This window comes from Chelonoidis abingdonii, chromosome 11 (assembly GCF_003597395.2).
Source record: "Chelonoidis abingdonii isolate Lonesome George chromosome 11, CheloAbing_2.0, whole genome shotgun sequence".
Classification (NCBI taxonomy): domain Eukaryota; kingdom Metazoa; phylum Chordata; order Testudines; family Testudinidae; genus Chelonoidis; species Chelonoidis abingdonii.
The window spans coordinates 34,965,485-34,976,487 of NC_133779.1; positions in this window are offsets into that span (position 1 = coordinate 34,965,485).

Below are 11,003 nucleotides of genomic sequence, written 5' to 3' on the forward strand. Positions count from 1 at the left end.
CGTCCTCCTACCATTGGCAGAATATTCACTAACTCAGATCAGTTTGCCTATGCTGGTATAGACAGGTGCAGACAGCTTTCACTGAACCCGTAGAAGTATTCATCCCCAACAAGGCGGGGCAAAGAGAAGTTTCCACCACCATCCTCCTAAAGGGTTTTAGCAGGGTACGGCCGCCTTAACCTTTCATGGTGGTTCCACAGGAGCTCTACTGGGGAAAGCTGATCAAGGAATATGCTGAATTACTGCATCCCCAGGACACAGGACCATTAACTGGGCTGTGCTGGCCAATTCCATGCCACCAACCTCAATAACATGGGGCTGAAAATGTGCTCTCTCCCTCTAGACAAGACAACCTTTCCATTGCTGGGGTCTCTGCACTCAGGTTTCCACTGGCAAAAGTGAGAGGAACCTAGAAGTGGGTAGAGTTCCATGTCCATCAAGACAAGAACAAAAATTGTAAAATGTATAAAAATGCATAGTAAAAACTGTCAAGAACTTTTACCAGTAACATTTCTTTTCCTGATCAATGACTGTTTTGGAAAAATCCAGTAAATCATTGGCTTATTATTTATTCTATTATAATATTTAGGTTTCTAAGTGGCTATATAATGGCTCAAAATTATATTTTGAAAGCTATACATTCACTGATAATGTAAAAATAAATCATTTTTCATCATTTTTAGCTCGGTTAACAACTATAACTTTACTTGTCCAATCGTTAGGGCTACAGAATTTTTCTTTTGTTTCTACTTTTCTCCTGTCTTGTTTCACTTTCTGATTCTATATATCTTGATTGTAACCTGGGAAACAAAGCTAATATTCTCATGTTCTTAAAAGTAAACCGAACAGATTTTTAAATGATAAATGGACTCATGCAGCTTTGAAAATAGAAAGGTGAGGAGTTACTGTTGGTGTGCACTGCCCTCTGCTGGTCAGTTTGATCAAGATGCATAAACAATATAGCTGCTTCTTCCTGATTTTGATTCACGTATCTAGACTCTGCAAAAATGGATGATGGTGGGAACATCATCTGTCAAAAACCAATGTTCTTAGCCCCAAACTCTCATAGCCAGAGCTGCTGAAAACAATCACAAGCATTGCCTCTGTGGAGAAATCCCGATTTAGCTGACAAGATAATACAGACCAATACAAAGTAATATCGGAGCCTCTTAGGCCTACATATACCAATCTTTGATAACATCTGCCACTCACCCATTACATCAAACATGCACTTTAATCTACTTTAATGATATACTAGCACATATCCCAACACGAGATACAAAACCTAGTATGCTGACAATATTTATATCTACACAGATCCAAGAACCTGTAGGTTTACTTCTTGTTGTTAGTACAATACAAATTAACATTGTGTCATAATATAAACCCTGCCAAAATACCATAAATCATCTAATTATATTAATGTCTTTTCAGGTAGGTCTTATTACAAAAAAATAATAAATGTTACATAAATTGTAAGTGTTTTTTTGTTGTTAAAATAAACAAAACCAAGGGATGGGTTTCACTATTGAAAAATTCTTGGTTGGCATACTGTGACTGGGTAGAACAGACAGGAAAGTGTTAAGGGCTACCTGCCTGACACATGATTTAGGGAAAGGTAAGTCTTTTTTTAGGGCAATCAGAGGCAAGGTCAAGGAGCACTGCAGCCAGCAATGGTCGGGGGAATTCTTTGCTTTTGTACTGCTCATGAGTTCTGTGCACTGAGGCCAGGACCTGAAACAGACTCTGATGTGGAACTGGTTCTTTCCTGGGCTGGTGAAAGATCCCATCAGCCTCAATATACATAAAAATTCAAAGGGAAAGTCTATCTCAAAGTAATTCACTCTTCTAAATCAGATCCTGGCCTCTGATAAGGCTTCCCTAACAGAGCAGATAAAGATTCCCTTGGTGTGAGAATTTTGTGGAGACAATGGAGTGTATTTGGAACACACTGTACTCTGGCCATTGCCATTTGAAGTCTATTGCAAAGAAGTGTGATATAAAGAAGACCTGAGGCTGCTCTAAATTACACCAGGTGCAAAACTGCCCTTCTCCAGCTTCAAGGATCTCAGGCTACCTCTATCCCCACCCCCATTCTCCACTGCGAAAGTGTAGCTCTGGTAAAACTGGTTGATTCTCATGGATGGCTAAGGTTTTGCTTCAATTTGTTTTCAGATCACTCGATAGTTAGCTACTTGGTTCAGTAGCTATAAATGCTAAGCTCTGGAAGGACCCATTTCCAGTATGACTACAGGGTCTGCATGGCCTTAAAGATGGATGTGAACAGAAAGGAAGGAAGATAGAAAATATCCTCCAATTTCCAAAAGGAGTGCAGAGGGACCTCACTCCACTGGGGAAGAAAAATTATTCATTCATCTTCTACTGGGTGCTGCTCCTAAAGGTGAATATTGAATTACAAAATTGAGAAAAGTTAGAATGTAAAGTAGCACTGAAGCCCCCTTTCCTAAATGCTTTTGTGACCCCGGTATGTTCCTCTGTGCAGGTACTGCCCACTCCAAGCGACGAGTTTCCGTGTCTGCAAGCAGGATTCTTCCCTGCTACCAGCAACGCGCTGCGGGGGTGATGTAGGGTGATCACTAGCAGCGATCGTATACGATAGCAGCCATGCGCTGTTGGTGGATGTGAAAGAGGGGGTTTGGCTTGCAGGTTCCTCTTAATAGGAGCAAGGCATCATATAGATCACTGTGTATATGACGGCGGCGAAGTCAAAATTTTAAAGCCTCACTGTACCATCATTGCATGGACGACGGTTGGCCGTACTGCGTCTGTGTGTGTGCCACACCAGTCACACAGACACTAATATTAAACGATACAAAATGCGACTTGTATAGAGATCATATGTGCTCTGTAAGGTGGATAGTGTTCTATGTGAAAGAGTACTGTCATTGCTCTGTAAAGGTATCTTTCCACATATTATCCCCTGGTTTGCCTTCCCCATGCAGCTGCACATTTCTCTGAAGTCCCTATGCCATCACAAGGGCGTGCTGTGATACGGCGGAGGAAGAAGAAGACGCGAGATGAAAATGTCACAGAAATTATTGAAGTAACACGCAATGAGAGGAAAACAGAATGATTGGAAGGATGTGGTAGCAAAGTACAGGAAAGATGCCAGTGAACGATCTGAGAGGGCTAGGCAGGAAGACCAGCGTTGGAGAGAAGAAACGCTGGAATCTGCTGCGTCTCAAACTGAAATCCTCCAACGCCATGGTGGAGCTTCAGGAAGAGCAGCACAGTAGCAGAGTTGCCACTGCACCCCTGTATAACCTCCCTGCAAGCCCACGTCCCATATTCTCCCTCACCCAGACGTGTAAGAACGCGTGGTGGAAGGCTTTCTGCACCCGCCTACTCCTCCACACCCCTGCAGAGTTCAAGGAAACGCTGTAATTACGCTACAATATGCTTAGTACCTTTCCTTCCCCCTCCTTCCAAAGCACAGCAGTCAGGGACACCTTCCTAATTCTCTGCCTTTTTTAAAGTTCCTTGTTAATACAGATACATCGAAAGGGGAGGGTGGGTTGCTTACAGGGAAATCTAGTAAGGAAAAACTCATGAATTTTTAACAGATGCATGAATTACTTTTAATGATAATAAATGATTTTTAAACGATACAGAATTTATTTCCTTCGCCAACCTGTAATGAAAAGGGGGAGGGTGGGTTGCTTACACTGAATAAGTCCGATCAAGTGCGGAGGGTTCATCAAGGGGAAAAACAGAGTCACACGTACCCTGGGCCGTGCTGAAACTCGTTTTAAGGCTTTTCTGATGCGCAGCGCCTCCAGGTGTGATCTTCTAATCGCCCTGGTCTCTGGCTGCTCGACTCAGCGGCCAGGTGATTTGCCTCAGCCTCCCACCCAGCCAAATGTCTCCCCCTTAGTCTCACAAAGATTGTTGGACACACAGCAAGCAGCAATAGCAAGCGGACATTGGTTTGGCTGAGGTCTGACCGAGTAAGTAATGATCGCCAGCGACCCTTTAAACGGCCAAATGCACATTCTACCACATCCGGCACTTGCTCAGCCTGTAGTTGAACAGCTCCTGACCACTGTCCAGGCTGCCAGTGTATGGCTTCTGAGCCATGGCATCAAGGGGTAGGCTGGGTCCCCAGGATACTATAGGCATTTGAACATTCCCAAGGTTATTTTCTGGTCTGGGAAGTAATTCCTTGCGCAGCCGTTTAAAACAGACTAGTGCTCCTGAAGACGCGAGCGTCATGAACCCTTCCTGGCCATCCCACGTGGATGTGGATGAAGACGTCCCTTGTGGTCCACCAGTGCTTGGCAGCCACCATTGAAAAGTACCCCTTGCGGTTCACGTACTGGGTGCCCTGGTGTTCTGGGCCAAGATAGGGATATCGGGTTCCATCTATGGCCCCACCACAGTTCGGAAAACCCATTGCAGCAAAGCCATCCACTACACCTGCACGTTCCCCAGAGTCACAACCTTTCGTAGCAGCAGCTTAACGATTGCTTTGGCTACTTGTATCACTGCAGCCCCCACAGTAGATTTGCCCACTCCAAATTGATTTCCGACTGACCGGTAGCTGTCTGGCGTTGCAAGCTTCCAGAGGGCTATTGCCACTCGCTTCTCCACTGTCAGGGCTGCTCTCATGTTTGTATTACGGCGTTTCAGGGCAGGGAAGCATGTCACAAAGTTCTAAGAAAGTGCTCTTACGCATGCGAAAGTTTCGCAGCCACTGCGAATCGTCCCACACCGTCAAAACAATGCGGTCCCACCAGTCTGTGCTTGTTTCCCGTGCCCAAATTCGGCGTTCATGGTAGTAGATGCCCGTTAATAGCAGTAGCTCCAAAACGCTGGTGGCCAGCTGGAGAATTCTGCCTCCATCTCGTCATCGCTGTCCTCCGTCAGCAATAGCTGCCTCCTCTCTCCTCCTGCCTTTGCAGTCAGTGTCAGTATAGTCAGCACGAGAGTACGCGAAGTGTGACAACGGTCAGGATCCGTCTGTGATCTCAGGGTCCATGATTGCTGTGCTATGGCGTTTGCTCAATGCACTCTGCGAAAAAGGCGCCAAAGGGTTGTCTGCTGCCTTCACATAATGAAATCCCAGCACCACCCGGGGCAATGTTTTCTGCCCCATCACTAGGCACTGTGCTCTCAACACGGAAGTGGGAACTATGGGATAGCTGAGGAACAGCTACCCACAAGTGCACCGCTCCTGAAATCAATGGTAGCCTTGGACCATGGACATAAGCAATCGATTTTTTGATCGCACTGTGGACGCGCAAAACCGATTTTATAACATCGGTTTTGTAACACGGTTTAAACTACTTCGAAATAATCGTGCAGTGTAGACGTACCCTCAGTTACCGTGTCCTGAGCCTGCACCCACCTCTGTGCTTGAGGACTGAACTCCCCACCACAAATAGCCAACCTAGCAGGCCCCTGCGTTCTGCCTCTCCCACCTTCGAGGCAGAAGCTGCACCTCTGCAGCTGAGCTCTTCCAGCAGCCCATCAGATGGGGGGCTGGAAGGTCCCTTGGGCTTGAAGCCGCATACACACATCTCAGGGAGGCAGCAGCAGCAGCCTCCTCCCTCCCCAGCTCAGCGTGCAATTTGAACAAATCGTTCACACGCAACCTGAGGTCACTGTATTGGAAACTACAGCAGGGAGCCCTGCAAAACGAAGCCAGCGAAGTCTCTGAGGGAGCTGTGCCAGGAGGATGGATCAAACCAGGCCTGAGGTGCGGAAATGGCTCAGAGCCACAGTCAGGAACCTGGGATTTCGCACCGTTCAAGGTTAGGAGTCCCTCCGTTGCGTTAGATGTTTGCGGCTGAGCCGCCAGAGGAAGAAAACAGAGATGAGCAGGGGGTAAACATGATCGTATGCAAGAAATGCAGAAGCCCTGGCAGTGCAGCAGAAGTTTGCAAATATTGACAAAAATGTCAGGATCGGATTCTCATTTCCACATGTTTGCCACCGAAGCCGGGAAAGGCGAGGGGATGGATCACTGGGTGATTCCTGTTCTGTTCAGTCCCTTGGGGCACCTGGCACTGGCCACAGTCAGAAAACAGGACACTACTGGGCTGGATGGGCCTTTGGGCTGACCCAGTCTGGCCATTCTTATGTCACTTCCCCCTTCACAGGGACAGACGTATAAATGCCCTCAGTGTAAATGAGAAAACCACCCTCAGGGAAATCAGTCCTGTGAAATGCCCCCCTCTTAGGCGACCAGCCTGCCCTGCCCTGTGTGGGCTGCAGGTGGTAACTGCTCCACTTCGTGAGACAACTGCCTGCTCCCTCTCATACATTGTCAGTGGGATTGTTCGGCTGGCAGCTCCGCTCTCTGTTCAATCAGGAGCCATCAAAAGCTAATTCCACCCTTCACTGCAATCTGAGACAATTACAGAGCGGGGTGATGCCACCCAAGGTGCAGAGAGGGAGACGTGTAATGGCCCTAGCAACAACATCACTGCCAAGCTCTTATGTAGCAAAGCACTGGTCCCCGCCTGGGAACGGCCAGGATCTGGAAGCCCTCCATCTCCTGAAGACCCCATGAAAGTACGGCCCCCATGTGCCCGGCCTTGAACGGGCAGTGAGAGACAGCCCCTACCCCAGACAGTTCACAGTCTAAATGGATCAGACAGCTATGGGGCGGCGGAGGAAGACACAGACGGGGGGCCTGATGTCACTCAGTGGGTCCGAAGCAGAACTGGAAGTAGAACCCCCTGGGACATGCTGTGTCTCCCCCTAAACTACGTAGCTGTTGAGAACAGGGGTGGGGCTGGATGACGGGGGGTCGAGGAGGGGACATGGAACCTTCAGCGTCTGACTCAACAGATCACAGTCCGGGCAGGCCAACACCGGGCAGGCCTTCACCAGCTGCTGCCTTTGGAAGCAGGCATGTGCTTACAGTAGGACAGGTGCCCATGGCACAGGTAGAGCCTCCCCCACTGGCAGAGAGACTAAATAACGAGTGGGCCACAAGGACTAGGCTTGGCTTATTCATAGAGGTGACCCCTCCCGTTCTAGGGGAAGGATCCATCGGCTGAGTGTGGATGGGAAGCTTGCAATGACACAGTCCATGCTAGATGGCTGGAGGAGCGCAGGTCCAACCTTTCAGAAGTAATTCCACCTGGAAACCACGCAACCACGTGGTTTCCTCCAGACGCACCAGGCTCGGATTTAGCTGCATCATCTTCTTCGAGTTTTTGCCTCGCAGGACAACACTATGCTCTGCTAAGCGCAGACACACAGCGAGTGCCCAGACATTGATCTTCACGCCATTTGCTACCTGACGTGCAGAGCTCAATCCATTTTCAGGCTGCATGGAGCCACTTCTCCCCTACGTGCCTGACCTCCCGACCAAAACCAGTAGCAGCAGATGGGGATGCATCTGTAACGAGGCTTCTACTCACGTAGATCCTCTCCTGTTCTTCACACAGCTCCTCCTCGGAGCAGAAGGCTTCCTTCACTCCCTCCTCAGCCCCTAGGCAATGGTAGTGGTCTAAGCTGGCTTAACTCTTTCTCAGCTGTTCCAGGGACACCAACCTGCTCCTACTGTCCCAGACTGACAGGAGAAGAAAACGGATTTATGGTGCTTGGGCTGCACCGTTGGGTGTTTGATGCCCCTTAGGGATGTGGCCAAGTCTTGCTCAGATCAGTGGATCTGATGTACGCCCAAGAGCACTGGTTAGACTCTTGGAAGCGAATTCCAGACACAGCCCCTGCTGCTAGACAATCCAGAGGAGTAGCTACAATTCCCAGCAATGGGGGTGTTTGTTCCATTCGAGGTGTTTTAGGTACTTATTTGGTCTTCGTTCCCATAGTGCGAGCGCTTCATGATCTGTACTGTATTTATCCATCCCAGCACTCCTGTGGGTGAGTCATTCCCCCCCTCCGTGCCTCAGCTTCCCCTTCCACCTGCAGGGTAGGGCAGGGCTATTATCCACAACGGACTGGGGGGCGGGAATTGAGGCAAAGAAAAATAAAATGACTCGCCCAAGGTCACAGAGGAAGTCTCCCGAACACAAGTCTCAAGGCAATGCCCTAACCACTGGACCACACTTCCACTCCAGGAACAGGAAAGTAGAGTCCATGGCTGCTTCCTTTGCCTGCCTGGACAGGCAGCCTAAACCGCAGCAGGACTGAAATCCGCACCAAAGCCCAGCGTCCTGAGGGAGGAACCTTGCAATCGGAGACGGCAAGAGCCGTCCATAGAAACAGAAACCCAAAGAGCCAGCAGAGCTGCGATCACCTTCCCCAGATTAATACCTTATGTGCCACTCTGGCTTGTTTCTTCCCCCGTCTCTCTAATAAAATCAAGATTTCAGGAGATATTTTTAAGCTACTGATCAGTGATGCCTGTTGAATCTATTAAACTGGAGGCCTGAAGAACGGGAATGCTCGGATGGAAATGGACACGCTGCCTGCAGTGTAATTTAGCACAGTGATTCTCAACCCTGGGGGTGCTCAGCACTCGTCCAGGGGGTCCATCAACTCAGCTAGGTATTTGCCTAGTTTTACAACAGGCTACATAAAAAGCACTAGCGAAGTCAGTACAGACTAAAATTTCATACCACAATGACTTTATGCTGCTCTATATACTATACACTGAAACATAAGTACAATATTTATGTTCCAATTGATTTATTTTATTGTATCGTAACAATGAGAAAGCCAGCTTTTGGCAGTAACAGTGTGCTGTGACACTTGCGTATTGTTATGTTTGATTTTGTGAGCAAGTGATTTGGAAGTGAGGTGAAACTTGGGGTACGCGATCAGACTCCTGAAAGGAGGACCATAGTCTGGAAAAATTGAGAGCCCCACGCCTAGTAGGCAGGGCACTGGACTGGGATATAGGAGACTTGCCTTCTACTTCCAGCGCTGCCACTGACCTGGTGGGTGGCCTTGGGTAATTCACTTTCCTTCTCTGTGACTCAGTTTCCCCTCCCACCGTGTCCATTTAGACTGTAAGCTCTTTGGGGGCAGGGACTGTCTCACTCTGTTTGTACAGCCCCTAGCACAGTGGCATTCCAACCCTGGCCAGGCCTCCCAGATGCTCCTGTCATCTAAATAAGGAATAATAATAGCAGTGAGCCCTGCTCGAGTTCGCAGCTTGTTGCTTAAACAGCTCACGTTTCTATTCCACCCTCTGGATCGCTCCCACTTAGATAAATCATAAATGGAATTCCAAATGGTGATATGCAAGCTCTGGGAGTGGGGCGCTCCTCCATCGGTTCTGCTTAACAGCCAAGGAACAAGATGCTGACACAGTAAGACAAGCAGGAGCCCCCGTGGAATACGTCAATATTCCAAATGTCACCGTAACGCTCATTTCAAGAGAATTCTGCACCCTCGGGATAATCCCCCAGTGCTGTCAGCAACTCGATCTCCACACCAAGGAGACAGCTTGGGCACAAGGTCAATTTGCCTTTAGACACCTTGTTAAATTTTACCAACCCTCTTCAGATAAGTGCTCTCAGATGTTACGCTGGGAAAGATAATGCACGATGGCCACCCCCCCTCGAGACCACCTCCAGGAAGGATGGAATCCACAGCCCAACCTCAGACAGCGCAAAGAGCAGCCAAAATCAGAGAACTGTGGAATTTAACTGGATTTCCCGGAACCTGGCAAGACCTCAAGGGGCAGGTTGATGGACACATGCCAGAGAAGGTTTCGTACACAGGCCACCTGCCAATGAAAACGGCAGGGTGCATCTTCGAGACATCTCTTTCTGTGCAGTAAAAGGACCAAAGAATTTGGGGGGAGCCTTTGTGGGAGGAGGGTGTGAAGCCCCAGACTCATCTGGTGAGCAGAAGAAAGAGCTAGGTCAGTGGTCCCCAAACTTTTGAGGGTCATGCCCCTCCTTACCCTTCTGTGCCCCCTCTCCACCCCAGAGCTGGGGCTGAGAGCAGGGATGCTACTTGGGGGCGGGGGCGGGAAGGGGAAGGTGTGGACAGGATTAAGAGGACTGCTGCTGAGGGGTGGTCTTGGGCTGGGAGCGAGAACAGAGCCATGGCCAGGGGAGAGGCTGGAGGCCAGGGGGAGTGGAGCTGCAGCTAGGCTGCAGTGGGCACCGGGGTCACATCCAGGTGCAGCTCCACTCCCAGCCCTCACCGGTAACTTGCCAGGTGTGACGAACTGGGACTGTTCTTAATGTTTGCTCTGAATACTGTGTTGGTGCCTCAGTGTCCCCGAGGCAGTTCTTAAGTATCTAGGTGGTGGGATAAGGGTGTGTGATTGCTACAGAGGAAGGGGCCAGTGCACCTAAATGCCGGGCACTCTGTCTCCTAGCAACTGATGGCCTGGGCCCCTCCTCTGCAAAGGTGCCAGCTGAAAGTGTTGGAGACAAAGGGATCAGGTGACCTCCTGGCCCGGGAAAGGAGCTGAGCAGAGAGGAGGGGCTGGAGGGGCCGACCAGCCATGGGACCAGCCGCCCTGCACCAGCCCTGTCACAGCCGCCACACCCTGGACTGCACCTCCTGACCTCCACGACCAGCCTCCTGCCATGCAGCCCCACCCCCGCGCGCTCCGACCCCGCACACCCGAGCTCCTGCCGGCCTGCAGCACCTGCCATTAGCCGCGCCACACCTTCCTGCTCACACCCCGACCCTCTGCGCACACAGCCCGACCCCTGCCGCGACAGCACTCTGCGACAGCAGATCCACACCGTCCCTCCACGCTCTGCCCTGCCGCACCATCGCCCGGCGCTCCTGCACGCCTGATCCAGCCGGCCACAGCCAACCACACTCGCCTGCCGCCTCGCTGCTCGCCCGCAAGCCCGTGCCGGCCCCGGTCTCGCAGCCACCATTGCCACACACGCTGCATGAAGCCAGCATCCTGCACTCGTTGCTCGAACAATCTGTCGCACCCCCGCTGTGCTGGGCTGAGCACCACCACAAACCGGTCCCAACAGCCCAGTACCCTTGCGCGGCCGCAGCCAGTCGTACCTCAGCCAGCCCATGCACTGGCCGAGTGCCCAGGAGTACGTGCTAACATGCGCTTTCAATAAGGGGAGGGAGCG